Source organism: Cynocephalus volans, chromosome 5 (genome assembly GCF_027409185.1).
Source record: "Cynocephalus volans isolate mCynVol1 chromosome 5, mCynVol1.pri, whole genome shotgun sequence".
NCBI lineage: Eukaryota > Metazoa > Chordata > Mammalia > Dermoptera > Cynocephalidae > Cynocephalus > Cynocephalus volans.
The window spans coordinates 56,901,284-56,912,301 of NC_084464.1; positions in this window are offsets into that span (position 1 = coordinate 56,901,284).

Genomic DNA, 11,018 nt, shown 5'->3' on the forward strand with positions numbered 1-11,018 from the left:
CCCAGCTAGGTAATGAATTACATTTACTTTTCTTATCTGGAAACACCATTAGGGGATTAAATGGCAGAAGGAAAAGAAGATAACTGTTCTGGCATACGCGCACATCAGTACACAACACCCGAAATAAGGGACTCAAAGATTTATGGATTTGATTTTTATTCTTACTTCTTACACCTGTGTGATTATGATAGTCAACAAACATTCACTGAGATCCTATTATGTACAGGATACTGAACTGAACACTAAACAAAAGAGAAGATACATTCTGTGCTCAAGGGGCTTTTCAATATAGTTGAAAAGGAGAGCCAGGAATAGAAACTAAAACCCTAACAGACACACAAAAAAATATTTAAGGTTTTCTTAGTACAATTGGCCCAGGTCTGGAATAAGCAGTAAGAACTGCATGCACAAGGTTGCCCAGCTGATGTCATCTACAGATGCTGCAGGTATATGTGCTCTTTTGTTTTTAATCTGGTACTCTATTCTGCTAATTCCTGTTTCTCTTCACCACATAATGTATATCTTTGTCTTTGAAGTGACAACTCAAATAGGTTGTAAAAGGATTCTAATGTCTAGAAATCATGTGAAAACTTAGAAGTAATGCAACTCTGGTTGACAGGCTTGAAGGCATTTAATGGGCATCTTATTGGAAAAACTCTGTTGTACTCCTAGGCCCCAATTCTGTATCCAGGAATCTTCTAGAGGGAACTAGAACAGTATTTCTAGAATTCTAGCTTTTGGGACAGCCTAAAGAAGAGGTAAGGAGAAAGAGGCAAGAGACAGACTTTAAAGGCTATTGACACTGGCCCTATAACTTACTGAAAAGTTAGGTTTAATGGGTCCAAATGCACGATAAATTACCATAGGTTCCATAATCAGGTGTTTATAACTGAATGGAGCCTCAGCTCAATCCTCCTCATAATTTTAGAGCTGGACAAAACCTAAAAGATCATTCAGTCTAAGATTTTATCTTACATTTGAAAAAAATTCGAAACCTAGAAGTAAATGGTCTAAGTTCACACAGAATTAATGACAAAATTGACTTCTACTATGGTTTTTGAAACTCCAGCTCAGTGATCTTTCTGCTACTAACTCCCTTCCTTAACTCAGTGTTTTCGAACCTCCCTTTCATGATCACACAGTGTCCCCTTTCCCCCTGCATCCAAAGAAGCCTTTTTAGATATTTTCCCTAAGAAACTAAAATACCATAGGTGTGTTACATAATGGGTTCTCAGGCAAAGCGTTTGAGGATCACTTCTGTAGCCCAGGGGCAAGAAACATGACCATGTTAACAGCTGCCTCCCAAAATTCTTTTTTTTTTTTTTTTGCCCTTACCCTTGAGTAATTTAGAAATGTATTGATTAGTTTTCAAACAGTTGAAGATTTTCCAATTATCTTTTCATTACTTATTTTTAGCTTACTTCTACTGTGGTCAAAGAACCTAGACTTTATGATTTTAATCTATTGAAATTTCTTTTGAAAATTGCTTTATGGCCCAGCACAATATCAAGTTTGGAAATGCTTCATGTACACTTGAAAAGAACATGAGTTCCTCCATGTTAGATATAGTGTTCTACAGATTATAATTAGTTTGTGTTTGTTAATTTTTGTTATTTAATTCTTTTATATTTCTATTGATTTTCATCTGCTTGTTCTATTAGTTACTGAAAAGGGAAAGTTAAAATCTTCCGTCATGATCATTGATTTGTTTGAGTTTTATTCCAGTTCAGTTTTATTTTATAGATCCAAACCCATGGCCTTTTTATTATCAGCACCACACTCTCCCAAAGTGAGCCATGGGCTGGCCCAATATATGCATTTTTTTTTTTTAACCGACACTGTAATTGTACGTATTTATGAGGTACAATCTGATATTTTGATATATTTATGTTGTATAGTAATCAGGTCAGGGTTATTAACGTATCAATCACTTCATGCAATTATCATTTCTTTGTATTGAAAACATTCAAAAGGCTCTCCTCTGGCTATTATGTAATATACAGAATTTAACTCTTAACCTAGTCACCCTACTGTGCAATAGAGCATCAGAAATCATTCCTCCTATCTAATTGTAATTTTGTATCCACTGGCCAGCCTCTCCTTGTTTTCCCTCTCCTCTCCCACTTCCCTCCCCAGTCTCTGGTAACCACTGTTCTATTCTCTGCCTCTATAATATAAACTTCTTTTTTTCCTTAGATTCGACATATGAGTGAGGTCATGTGGTATTCGCCTTTCTGTGCTTGGTTTACTCCACTTAACATAATGTGCTCCAAGTCCATCCATGTTGCTGCAAATGACAGGATTTCATTTTTTTTTTTTTATGGCTGAATAGCATTCCCTAACATATATATATATATATATATATATATATATATAATATATCACGTCTTTTTTTAATACTTTCATCTGTTGCTGGACACTTAGGTTGATTACATGTCTTGGCTATTGTATATTGTGCTGCAGTAAACATGGGAGTGCAGATGTCTCTCTGATATATTGACTTCATCTCCTTTGGTTATATACCCAGCAGTGGGATTTCTGGATCCAATGGTAGATCTATTATTAACTTCTTGAGAATTTTTAAGGCTATATTATTAAGTGCACAAAATTTAGAAGTGTTATATCATGTTGGTAGATGAACTGTTTTTTCCATCCAAAATGTCTTTCTTTATCTCTAGTATAGTACTTTTGCCTTTTTCTATTATCAGCTTTCTTTTGGTTAGTGTTTATTTATATATATCTATATATTGATATATAGATATATATTTCCCAAGTTTTTACTTTCAACTTTTATATGTCATTATAACTATTATGTTTTTTGTTCAGACTGCCAATCTTTGTCTTTTAATTAAAATATTTAGTCTATTAGTATTTAATGTAATTGTGATATTGAGCTAAATCTATCATCTTACAATTTATGTTTTAAAAATGTGCAAAAACTTGAATACACATTTCATCATAAAACAATATATAAACTCATGAAGGACAGCTCAACATTATTAGCCATCAAGGAAATGCGCTTAAATGAAATCATGTCATACCACTAGAATAACTAAAATTAAAAGGACTGATGATACCAAGTGTTGGTGAAAATGTGGAGCAACCAGAATTCTCATACAATGATGGTGAGAGCATAAAATGAAACAAACATCTTGCCAAATAGTTTGGTGGTTTCTTCTACAATTAAGCATATACCTACCCTATAACTCAGCAATTCCAGAAAATCTTAGAAATTTATCGAAAAAAGTAAAGTCAACATAAAGGTCTATATAAGAATGCTTATAGAAACTTGATTTATAATCTCAAAAAGGTGTAAACTTCCAGCAAGAAGAGAATGGATAAACAAACTGTGGTTTATTCACATAATGACTACTGTTCAGCAACAACAAAGGAATGAGCTACTGAAACAGGAAACAAATGGATGAATCTCATAGTTATAATGTTAAATAAAAGATGCCAAAGTCAGAAGAGTAAATACTGAATGATTCCCTATAATTATGTCAATTTAAAAATATGCCAAGAGGTACATGGTTTCTAACAATTCTTTTAATGGGTTCTCAGACAAAACATTTGAGGATCACTTTTATGGCCCATGGACAAGAAATGCCCGTGTTAACAACTGCCTCCTCTGACAGCAAAATTTAATGAGCTACTGTCATTAAGTTATGGGAGTTAAAACCAACATTTAACTCCCTGGAACACAAATATCAGGCTGGACAAGCCAGGCGGAGGAATGTGCATTAAGGCCGTGGTGCCAGCAACATCCTGATCACTGAAGCTGACAGGTATAGCTCATGTGCAATGTCATTACTCAGCTTTCAGGGTATCCCACAACAGTTTGCACAACCCAGACATCATCTAGGGCCTCCCCAATCCTTACACACCTGGGTAAACGTGCCTTAAAATTCCAGTTCCACAGTTATCTTCCTCACCCTTTTCTCTGAATCAGGGTCCATTCATGTATCACTCAAGCAAAATTCTATCCACTTATCAGTTGCTACTTAAAAACTCCACTTGCACCCAAAAATTCCATGAGGAAAGTACCTTTACTGTTGGTTTTTGGGGTCACAGGAAGGAATCACATCAGGTAGCATTGCACTGGCCCCACCCTGTTCCCACTCCCCTCCTCTCCCTTCCTTTCTCCTTTCCTCCACTCTCAGAGGAACCATCACTTCTTCCAGTTTCTCCCACAGACTATTTTTCAGACTAGCTCCACTCACATTTGATTTTGCAAAGTGTCTCCTCACCTCCCTCCCAAACAGGCTTTTCCAGTAATTTCTTCAGACCACACGTGGCACTCTCCCTGAACAGAATTCTAATGGATACAATAATCTCTATCTTTGTTGCACTTATATTCAGATCTGTCACCTCCCCAGTGAGATTTTTGGAACGCCATAGACCCAGAGGTCATGAGTTTCCAAACAGAAGTAGGATCTTTGAATTGCTTGATCTTTAAAGCACGGGCATGGCTCAGTTCCCAGAAAACACAGGGCGGCCAGAGCACCTCTGACAGCAAAAGCCAGCATGAGCATTGTTCTGCCTGGTCCCCTCCTCGCAGTTGTTCTTATCAGTGGTTTGCAGATCATGGGGAAGAGAAAATGAGGATACGTCAAAAAGCGCTGTTTGAAAGGGCTTGGAATTTGTATAATATGGCAAGATGGAGAGGATGAGGATAGTTACAGGCCTAAATTTCCTACAAAGCTCAAATATTTATCTTTCACTAGGAATGCTCACTTGAGTTTAATATCAGTTCACTCTAGGCAATCTGAAAATCATCAAACCGTAGACCCTGTGACCTGAGGTAGCTAAATTAGCCATGTGGGCTTCAGGAAAATTAGCACAAATGGTAGACCTCAGAAGAGCAAGAAAATAATTGCAGAGAGGGGAAAAACCAGTGAGTTTAAGAAGGGCAAGTTCATCTCCAGGGCTGTGCCTCTGCTTGCTTTCCTGCCCTCTTCTCCCCTCATTCCCTCCCCTCATTGCCACTTTTCCCTCTCAGAAGCCACTTGCTCTCAACAAAAATATAGGGTTAATGGCTTACCCTCTTAGTAATATTTTCATTTCAACAAATGCAAAGTCTAACTCAAAGGAATGAATGGCTAATGGTAAAAATTCATTTTCTTTATTTCAAGAAGATCTATTTCTTACCTCCTGTCTTCTCTGCTAACTCTCAATCATCCTGTATGTAAAATGAGAATAATAGTTTGTGTTGTTGCAGGATTTACTTAAATAATGTAGGTAACAGGCTTACTGCAATGTCTGGCCAGCTCTTAACTGGTACTACCACTACTATTATTAAAATTTACTCCTTAGATATCAGTATGAATTCTTCTGTTGTCTCTTTTTGAGGAATAAGGAAACATTCTGGATTCATCTAAAGAAATAAGATATGGGAATATAAAGACTATAAAAAGGCTACAAGATATACTCTGTGACTTCGAGAATTTAAAGTCTGATTGAGTGTAAGGTAAGCTCCTCCAGCAAGAAAAGTTAATTGATAAAGTGAGGCATTATGTTTAGTGACAAATAAGTGGGACTGTTCTTTGGGACTGTAGGATTTCTGAAGATGGGGAGGTTATCCTAGGCTGGGAGTTTGGAGCAGGGAAAGGGAGTATCTTAGGTGGTAATGAGAATACATACAAACTAGATAATACAGCACTACTGGGCTAGACTGAGGGTGGCTTTGAATGTCAGGATCGGGTATCTGGATTTTTATGCTCATAGGATGATATTGAGGATGAGAAAACACCTAATACAGAAAGCAGTTTAATTTCACAGCCACTTAAATGCCTGCTAGATTCAAGACAGAGACAAGTGTTCAGAAAAAAACCATTTGTAGTAGCTGGTGTTGCTTATTGGAACAACTTGGTCTACTGGCCCAACATGATATCCCACATTTCAATATGGGCTCAGGGAAGGAACTATGTATAAGCCACCTGAGAAAGTCAGATAGTTCTGCTGAGTCATTTCAGTCACTGTGAGTGTGCTCCTCTCCCATCTACCCCTCCTGACACTCTCTTCTCCTTGAAGCTCTATTAAATACCCTTCTCAGAGAGTCACTGCATGGCCTTTATTTTCATAACCTTCATCTAGCTGTTCCAGCCTTCTGAATTTTATTTGTCACAATTCTGACTCTGCCATTATACCTCACCATAGGTATCTCTTCATAAATTTTTACATTCATATGACCCCAGAATTTTACACTACTTCCATATGTTTCAAATAGGCATCTGTTTCTTGACTCATCATTGCATTGGGTGGTCCACCTGAGTGCTGTCTATTTTAAATTATACAATCTAGGACAGTCTTATAGAAGCCTGGGTAGAAGTCATTTATGTTGTTTTATTACCTAGAGGAGACCAGGAAAGAAAATAAGAAAATGGGGAACATTAAATATTGGCAGGATGAAACAGATGGGATCTTGTTGACTCAAACAGTCTTATTTAACAAGAAGTTTATTTAAATAAATTTAATAAAGAAATTGAGCACAAAAACAACACCTTTTAAAAAAAGAGGATGACGGATATGCCCTCAAGCCCTGAGCCAAGGCCTCCCCTGCTTCATCTTCTCTCTGCCCCTACCACTCTGCCCTGGCACTGCTGTCTTACCGAGGCTGGCACTACATGCCCAACCCCAGCACTCCACTCTCAGGGATGGCCTCCTGCTATCTCCCTGTTCTTCCTTATTCAGTGTGGGCCTAGTTTCCTCCCACATCTTTCTCCTTCTGCTATCTCCATTGTGACCAATGCCTCCTTGACTGACCCCCTTAGTAGCTCTGCGCCACTTCTCTAGAACTTCCAGTGCAGTGTCAACATGGAAAAAGATTAAACAGCACTGATTAAGTAGCAGACAGTTTATTTGAGCCAAACATATGTAACAGCAGCCCAGGAAGACACAGATCCAAGAGGCCTTGAATTACGTGCTCTGATTTACAGGCCATGTTTCAGTATTTTTAAAATCACAGAGAAAGGAAGAACGAAGGGAAAGAGAGCGGACAGCCTCTTAATCAGTACATCAGGTTTTCCATTGTTTACACAGCATCACAGAGGCTAACCATTGGTTCTTGGTTACATCCTATGTACAGATTTATGAATAAGGGTCACCATATACATTTTCAGCATTCCTAAGTTAATACACAACTTCTTTGGGCATTAGTAAGTCTGTTTTTAGGTTTAAAATAGTATTGTAGTAAAAGCTTCAGAATATGGGGACATTATCGTTACCCCATTTCTGACCACCTTCCCCTCCGCCCCCACCAGGCTTTTAGTAACTTAGCTGGCCTCAGTCAGAAAAGATTTTTGTTTTATCAGCAGGGAAGAAACAACTCAAAGCAAATGACCCCACAGATGCTCAAAGACTGAGGTGCCCCAGATAGCCAACTTTAAAGAGGAAAAGGTAGAGGTGGGCATCACCTGAGCCAGGCTATGATTAAGATATACTGGATGAGTGTTGAAGGAACTGGTGGGAACACTAAATTTACTTAACTTAATGGAGAATAGCGGACTGGGTATTTTTCATCTCTATCGTTCTGTTTAAAGGGAATGTGCTTTCTGCTATGGCCAATTTGAGTCCATTGAGCTCTCTCATCCCAGACTCTTTCTCTAATACATTTCTCCATTTGGGGGAGTTTTATTTTGTGATATAAAGGGTTTCAAGGTTTTACTATTTGGGTTGTTATTTTTTTTTTTTTTTATCCAAAGATGTCTGGGAAGTTTGGTTCTACATTATAAAACCAAAGTAATCTGATGGATTTTGGATGTGACCGGCACCATTGTGCACACAAGCAGCACAAAAGAGCCACTGGCCTTGTCTTCCACTCCAGCACCAAACCCCTGCCCCCTTCTCTTTATGAGGAACCTCATGACTTAAACAGAATCCCTTTTGCTTCTGCAAGGGTGCAATTCTCCACCCTGGTTGCATAGCTTTCACATTAGCATAATGCTCCTCCTTGATTATATCAGCCAGCCCTTGGCACCCTATATAAGTTCTACCACCCCCACACATGGTGCTGTCCTCCATTTTGAGGGCAGCCCTGGGCTGCCCCCCACTTTGGGCACAGCCCGGCAGATTCTTTTCCTTTAATAAAGCTTGATCGGTACTAAGCGTCTTGGCTCACTTTCTTTCATTTTGATGCCAAAACCTGGGAAGGGTCTTGGCCGGACTGTCAGAAGATCCCCTCTCTTGGGTTGATTGGCTCCCAGCCACCCTCCCTGGACCTGCTGAACCGGGTACACTCAGGACTCTCTCCTTTTGCCACTTCAGACCAACGCATCCAACATCAGCCTCAATTCAGGGTGAGTCGGTGGGTCTGTCCTGCCTCTATGAGTTCCCCTGACTACTCTCTACAACTCTGGTCTCTACAAAGCTCAGGCACCTGGCCTAGGGAACTTTTCTCGTGCCCCCCAGATATTGGAGGATGCTTCATTAGCTGGTCATGGCTTTGTTCTCTTAAAGAAGGTGGACACCAAAGAGGAAGCTCTTTTTTGGCACCCTTCTCCTACCAGGACTGCCTATTCCCTTTCTCACTCTTTACACGGGATCCTCACGATCCAAACCTCCACACTCTACACCTCTGGGCCATCTCTTGGCCAATTTCTTGGACTCCAGGGAGAGATTAAAACTCGAATGCCTCATTGCAATGGACCCTAATGGCCACAAGATGGCACTCCCAATTTAGATACTCACCAAAACGGCAAGCTGGAGAGATTCCTATTTCTGAACATGTTCTTCTCTCTGTCAAAATTGTCCTATGTCTCAAATTCTCTTAGCTTATGCCCGATCTCCCCTTCTGGACATGAATTGATCTTTTAATCCATCAGACTACTCTGCTCCCCATACGGGCCACCTCGACTACCTCTGTATGCTCTAAATCCTTTACCAGCCCCTCCACCTTTTCCTTCTCTTTGTCCTCAGCCCCAGCTCCTTTATATCCCCCTCTGTGAAGTGGCTGGGACAGAGGAATTGTCCGAGTTCATGAACGCTTTTCTCTTTGGGACCTTTCCCAAATCAAAAAACAACTGGGATCCTTCCAGTCTGATCCAGACACATATCCATCCCCTGAAGACAGGGAGCAGGTCCAGATAGCAGCCCAACAGGCAGATGAGGCACATGCTCAAAATAATAGGTGGCCTGTGGGAGCCATTGCTGTTCCTTGCACAGACCCAAATTGGGACTACCAGGCCAGCCACAGGGATTGGGATCTCCAGGATAATATGATCACACAGCTACTTCACAGCCTCCAAAATGCTACTCACAAGTCAGTCAATTATGACAAGCTTAGAGAGATCACACAGAGATCCACTGAAAATCCTAGTGAATTCCTAACCCACCTCTCTGAGGCTTTACATAAATATACATGTATAAACCCAAGCTCCCCTGCAGGCATGGCCCTCTTACACTCTCATTTCATTACCCAATCAGCCCCTGATATTGAAAAAAACTATAAAAGAGATCAGGCCAAATACCAATTCCTGGCTAATGCCATCCAAGGCTCAGCTGCCAGCTCCCTCAAGAGGCAAGCCACCTGGGAACCACTTCAAATGTGGTCAACTGGGCCACTCGGCATGGGCCTGTCATAACCCCAGGCCACCATTCAGGGCCCTGCCCTCACTGCAAACAGCCAGGTCACTGGGGAGTGGGGGGGAGGGTTGACTGTTCCACATGCCAGAGAGGGAGTGGCCCAGTCCCCAACCTACAGCCTTTAGCTTTATGGCCATCCCTACCGGAGCTCCTCAGCTTTGCCCAGGGGGAGGACTGACAGTGCTCAAGGCCCGAGGCCCCCAAAAGAGATCACCATGAGTGAGCCCAGGGTAACTCTCCTTGTGGCAGGTAAGTCAATCTTTTCTGTCATCCATATAGAGGCCACTTACTTTACCCTTCCTAAATATGCAGGACCAAAAACCCCATCCTCTATCACAATAGTAGGGGTCACAGGATCAGAATACTGTCCACGGATCACTCAACCCCTTTCCTGCACCTTATATCACACCCAATTCACACACATATTTTTAATAATGCCTCAATGCCCAACCCCCTTACTGGGATGGGACAAACCCACTCAAAGTCAAAGCCACTCTTACCCTAAACACTTTAACTCCAGCTACAACACTCCTGTTACAGGCCATTCCCAGACCTGGCCCCTGAGGCTTCCACCTTCCCCTCTCCCTCGGACAAGGTTAACCCCTAGTATGGGACGCTTCTTCTCCCTCCATTGCTATGCAACATTCCCCTATCCTTGTTAAAATGCTGGACCCCTCTTTGTTCCCTGATGTCCCAAAGTTCCCCATCACTAATAAATATCTAATAGGGTTAAAGCCCTTTATAAACAAACCCTTTTCTTCTCATCTCTTATGGCCTACTCAATTGCCTGTCAATATACCCATCCTTCTGGTTATAAATCCTAACGGCTCAAACCATTTAGTAGAGGATTAATCCTGACACGCATTGTTCCCCACAACTTACTCGGACAGCACTACCTCAGGGGTTTCGGGATAGCCCCTGCTTCTTTGGCCAGGCCTTAGCTCAAGACTTACCTGAACTTCCCCTAACCTCTAGCACTTTAATACAATATGTGGATGGCCTCCTCCTTTGTAGCCCCTCCTATGAGGATTCACAGACCCACACTGTTGCCCTCCTTAATTTCCTGGCTTCCAGGGGATATCGAGTGTCCCCCTGCAAGGCGTAAATTTCTTCTCCTTCAGTCACCTACCTGGGAGTCCACCTCACCCCCAACACCAGAGAAATAATGGTGGATCACATGAGTTTAATTTCTGAACTACCAACTCCCACCACAAAGAGTGACATTCTCTCTTTCCTGGGGCTTGCAGGATATCTTGCGTGTGGATCCCCAACTCTGGCGTGATAGCAAAACCACTTTATGGGGCAGCCAAAGGGTATCCTTCCATTCCTTTAGATCCCACAAAGCCCATTCATTCTCCCTTCCAGCGATTAAAAGCCGCTCTCCTCACAGCCCCAGCTCTATCCCTCCCAAACCTATCTCACCCTTTCATCCTATACAT